We start from the raw sequence: 5665 nt of genomic DNA, 5'->3' as shown, positions 1-5665 counted from the left end.
GCAGATTGATACCTTGACCGAATTGAGATTGATACCCAGCAATACAACGTACACGAGCCACAGGACAGAACAAAAGACGACACAATACCGTGAGAAATAGATAAGGGGGTGCAGCAGGACGTAAATACGTAGCTACAAGCTGCGACCAACATAATGCTGAGGTGCAGGAGGTGGGGAACGTGCGTAGAACCCATAGTATGTATAATAAGACCTCCCTCACAACCGAGTATTGGCAATACAAGTCGAAATGTGTAACCGCATGGTTCATTGCATTAATTGCGGACAGATACGAGAGTGTAAACGCAGAAGGAAGCGTCTTGGAAGAAGAGGAAGTCGGATCCGTTAATTTGTCGGAAATTCTTCAGCAGTTAACTTGCACCATAAGGATACAAAACACAGAGATAAAACAACAGATACGTGAGCAGAGCATGGTAACACGACAGTTAAGGCACATGGAGGAAGGGACAAAAGAATCCATGGATGTGATCGAAAATTTAATAATATTTCACAAGCAATTAAGAACAGATAATAACAAGGTCCAAGTGGACGTTTAAACATTGCGTGACTACACACGGACTGAAATCAAAATATTACGTGATCATACTCATAATAATTCCAATCCCAAAGAAAGCAGGTGTTGACAGATGTGAAAATTACTGAACTATCAGTTTAACAAGTCACAGCTGCAAAATACTAAAGCGAATTCTTTAGAGACGAATGGAAAAACTGGCGGAAGCCGACCTCGGGGAAGATCAGTTTCCGTAGAAATGTTGGAACACGTGAAGCAATACTGACCTTACGACTTATCTTAGAAGAAAGATTAAGGAAAGGTAAACCTACGTTTCTAGCATTTGTAGACTTAGAGAAAGCTTTTCACAATGTTGACTGGAATACTCTCTTTCAAATTCTGAAGGTGGCAGGGGTAAAATACAGGGCGCGAAAGGCTATTTACAATTTGTACAGAAACCAGAATGAGATTTTCACTCTGCAGCGGAGTGTGCGCTGATATGAAACTTCCTGGCAGATTAAAACTGTGTGCCCGACCGAGACTCGAACTCGGGACCTTTGCAAAGGTCCCGAGTTCGAGTCTCGGTCGGGCACACAGTTTTAATCTGCCAGGAAGTTTCATATCAGCGCGCACTCCGCTGCAGAGTGAAAATCTCATTCTGGAAACATCCCCCAGGCTGTGGCTAAGCCATGTCTCCGCAATATCCTTTCTTTCAGGAGTGCTAGTTCTGCAAGGTTCGCAGGAGAGCTTCTGTAAAGTTTGGAAGGTAGGAGACGAGGTACTGGCAGAAGTAAAGCTGTGAGTACCGGGCGTGAGTCGTGCTTCGGTAGCTCAGTTGGTAGAGCACTTGCCCGCGGAAGGCAAAGGTCCCGAGTTCGAGTCTCGGTCGGGCACACAGTTTTAATCTGCCAGGAAGTTTCATGTACAGAAACCAGATCGCAGTTATAAGAGTCGAGGGGAATGAAAGGGAAGCAGTGGTTGGGAAGGGAGTGAGACAGGGTTGTAGCCTCTCCCCAATGCTATTCTATCTGTATATTGAGCAAGCAGTAAAAGAAATGAAAAAAAGTTCGGAGTAGATATTAAAATCCATGGAGAAGAAATAGAAGCTTTGAGGGTCACCGATGACATTGTAATTCGGTTAGAGACAGCAAATGACTTGGAAGAGCAGTTGAACGGAATGGACAGTGTCTTGAAAGGAGGATATAAGATGAACATCAACAAAAACAAAACGAGGATAATGGAATGTAGTCGAAATAAGTCGGGTGATGCTGAGGGAATTAGATTAGGAAATGAGACACTTAAAGTAGTAAAGGAATTTTGCTATTTGGGGAGCAAAATAACTCATGATGGTCGAAGTAGAGAAGATATAAAATGTAGACTGGCAATGGCAAGGAAAGCGTTTCTGAAGAAGAGAAATTTGTTAACATCGAGTATAGATTTAAGTGTCAGGAAGTCGTTTCTGAAAGTATTTGTATGGAGTATAGACATGTATGGAAGTAAAACATGGACAATAAATAGTTTGGACAGGAAGAGAATAGAAGCTTTCGAAATGTGGTGCTACAGAAGAATGCTGAAGATTAGATGGGTAGATCACATAACTAATGAGGAGGTATTGAATGGAACTGGGGAGAAGAGGAGTTTGTGGCACAACTTGACAAGAAGTAGGGACAGGTTGGTAGGACATGTTCTGAGGCATCAAGGGATCACAAATTTAGCATTGGAGGGCGGCGTGGAGGGTAAAAATCGTAGAGGGAGACCAACAGATGAATACACTAAGCAGATTCAGAAGGATGTGGGTTGCAGTAAATACTGGGAGATGAAGAAGCTTGCACAGGATAGAGTAGCATGGAGAGCTGCATCAAACCAGTCTCAGGACTGAAGACCACAACAACAACACTCATGGTGAAATTGCAAAGGTAGCCAAATGCATTTACACGCGAAGCATCGCGCACAGCATGAAAAATAGTTGAAGGTAGGTATTGCAAAAACGTATCACTGAAGTGGTCTCCAGAGGTATGGTACTTGAATCGTGGGAATAGAAGCCAAAACGAAAATCCACTTCGAAAAACTCAGAGAAGAACTGTTGCGAACTATGCAAGAGCGAAGTGATCAAGGTCATACAAGCTCTGAATCCGAGTCAATAACGCTAACAGTAAGGCAAGAAGTTTCACAAGGAATGAAAGAAGATTTCAGGCAAATACAACTCTAGTCACAGATGGAGACGAAACTACGCGATAACCTACCATCTATGATGCACGTTTCGAAACTGACGAAGAGCAGACGGCACCACAAAGACTTTGTGTACAACAAGCATACTTTTTGGAACAATTCGGACCACATGATGAAACGGCAAGATTAGACAGAGATAAATAGAATTCATATTCTCGGAAGAGGCAAGAAAAAAGCGAAACCCGCGTGAAAACGTGAATGGAAGACCGCGAAATGAGCCACAGACCGCACGAAGGAATGTCAGCTATTGCGAACCGCGTGATAACTTCGAGCAGAGAATTGATAATAGATTCCAAAAAAAAAAAAAAACAGTTATAGATACGGAACAAGAAATGGCAACGGTTATCCACCCAGGAATGGCAATGATTACTACAAGGGGAATAACGGAAATCGCAATGGGTATTGGAGGACAAACAGGCCGACAAACTACCAGCAACGAAACCCGTGCACCAAGTCGAAAAAAGACAGGAAGGACCGAAAGAAGACGTAGAGATAAGGCCACCAAATCCTGATAAACGTTCGATTTGACGGGAGAGTGCCCAAGTCAAGAAGAACGGCGCACCTACCCAAGCAAGCAGCAGCAACGTAATGAGAGAAATATACACCTTATAATGAGAGGCGAAAGATGAAGGTAAAGAATGTCAGGGACAGTATGAAGTCGAGATACCGCAAACAGCAGGTTGGACACGAATTAGTTGGGAAGATTTCGCTAATAATCGACTTCCAGAACAAAATGAAGCAAGCATAACGAAAGTCGAGATAACAGGTAATGTAATTAGCATTCAGAGTTATTTAATACTGAAACTAATGGGAGTCGATTCCAAGAGGATCATGTACCATCGACAGAAATTTATATTTTGTCACGTCAGGTAATAAATGAGGAAATAAGATTGCAGGGATCAAACAGAGGCAGGAAAACAGCATCATGATGAGAATAAATTAATTGGGAGGATACTTACAAAGAAAATGAACTACCATAATAATCAGAAACAATGGAGAAGAAGATAAAAAAACTCCTCCCGCACAGGTCATGAAGGCCCAAAAGTACCGACTGGCCGCCTTGTCATCCTCAGCCCACAGGCGTCACTGGATGCGGATATGGAGGGGCATATGGTGAGCACACCGCTCTCCCGGTCGTATATCAGTTTCCGAAAACGGAGCCGCTACTTTTCAGTCAAGTAGCTCCTCAGTTGGTCTCACGAGGGCTGAGTGCACCCCGCTTGCCAACAGCGCTCGGCAGACCAGATGGTCACCCATCCAAGTGCTAGCCCAGCCCGACAACGCTTAACTTCGGTATTAATAATAATGAGCGTATGGCATTGGTGGCCGGGAGACCCCTCGCGGGGCGGTTTGGCTGCCGCTCCGCAAGTTCTTTAACGCTACTACGGCGACTTGTGAGTGAATGAGGATAAAATGATGATGAAAGACACACAACACCCAGTGATCTCGAGGCAGAGAAAACCCCTGACCCCGCCGGGAACCGAACCCGGGACCCCGTGCGCGGGAAGCGAGAACGCTACTGCAAGACCACGAGCCGCGGACGCTTAACTTCAGTGATCTCACGGGAAGCGGTGTGACCACTGCGGCAAGGCCATTGGCTGAGAAGAAGATAGGGATGAAGTAATTAGAACTGCAGAGTTATTTGAGGCTGAGACCAGGGAAAACGAACTCAAGGAAGATAATGCAACTCGAGGAGGATAATGTGCAGTCGATGGAAGTAGAAAAGAAATTACTATTCGGCACAGGTTCCAATGTGTAGAATGAAGGAAGTTACAGACATATAGCAAGAGCATTTAGTTGCGACTATTTGAGAGTTTCCACGTAAAAGGAAGAGGCAGACGTAGTTGAGTTGAGGTAAGATGAAGTTAAATGTGAAGAAGTTGTAGAAAACAGAGAGAGATAGTGGTCGAGGCATATCCGACAGAAGGTTCGAGTTCACAGGTAAAAATCTTGAAGTGACTCACATATGATACAATAGAGGATTGTTCAATGTAGCGAGATGAGGAAGAAAAGAGAACACCGGTCGAGATTCAACTAGTTGTAAAGGCCATGATGGCAAAATCCCAATTAACGTGGTCATAGTGAAAGCGAGTTAACCGCGATTTTGGAGAACATATTTTACCAACGCAATGCTAATGAGGAATTACCAATCTTGAAAAAGAAGAAGATTAAAGTGAAGAGTCCCATCGAAGATCAATAAACAAAAAAAGTTAACTCTTTTGTGCTAAGGACAAAATATCGAAGCCAGTTTCGCAATCATACCGAAATTAACGGTGGACATGATAATAAGTGCTGATTACATGAATGAAAGACGAGCTGTGATAGACATGGGAAAGGGTAGCGTGACATTTGCTATCACTACACTTTTCTTTGAGCCAGGACTGTACAGTGTCAAACGTATGTGGGAGAGAAAGAGCCTTCCAGACCTAAGGAACGATGTTTCACCACTCAAACAAAGTGGTACAGAGCGAACGAACCTAGCATAAAATAAGATAGGTAAAAGTTTAGGACTTCATCATGTAAGCCGCCGTTGCTCTGAATATAGCTCTTTCAATCCCATCGACCCTAAATTAGCATGACAGTAGTGAGATCCCAACCGACATGAGCCGCAGTATCACGAAACGATTAGCAATAGTCTCTCTCGGAAACGAGGTCAACTATCGTATACCGACACATGCTGGAAGACGTTCTTCCTTTAACACGAGACATACCACTATCTCCTCAGAAACAAACAACAATCAAATATGATTTTTAAATTAGAAACAAGCTACGTAATCCTTCCACCACTCCCACGGCACCCCTAACTGTACCTCGCTCACCTCAATTAGGACATCGCTGTGAGTCCACTGCCACCTGCCCATTCAACACACTCTTCGTCACAACCTATTTCCATTATCTCTTTGTGTGTGTCTAATTGTCACTGTCCTC

General features: G+C 43.7%; 1 non-coding gene across 1 annotated transcript; it reads left to right on the top strand.

Annotated features, from left to right (window-relative positions):
* Nucleotides 1-1327: 1327 nt before the first annotated feature.
* Trnap-cgg (transfer RNA proline (anticodon CGG)) lies at nucleotides 1328-1402 on the top strand. Its single transcript has one exon. It is a non-coding gene; the product is annotated as a tRNA-Pro (tRNA).
* The last annotated feature ends 4263 nt before the right edge of the window (nucleotides 1403-5665 follow it).

Source organism: Schistocerca cancellata, chromosome 7 (assembly GCF_023864275.1).
Source record: "Schistocerca cancellata isolate TAMUIC-IGC-003103 chromosome 7, iqSchCanc2.1, whole genome shotgun sequence".
NCBI classification, from domain to species: Eukaryota; Metazoa; Arthropoda; class Insecta; order Orthoptera; family Acrididae; genus Schistocerca; species Schistocerca cancellata.
The sequence above is the reverse complement of the archived record's forward strand: the minus strand, read 5'-3'. Positions and strand labels throughout refer to the sequence as shown.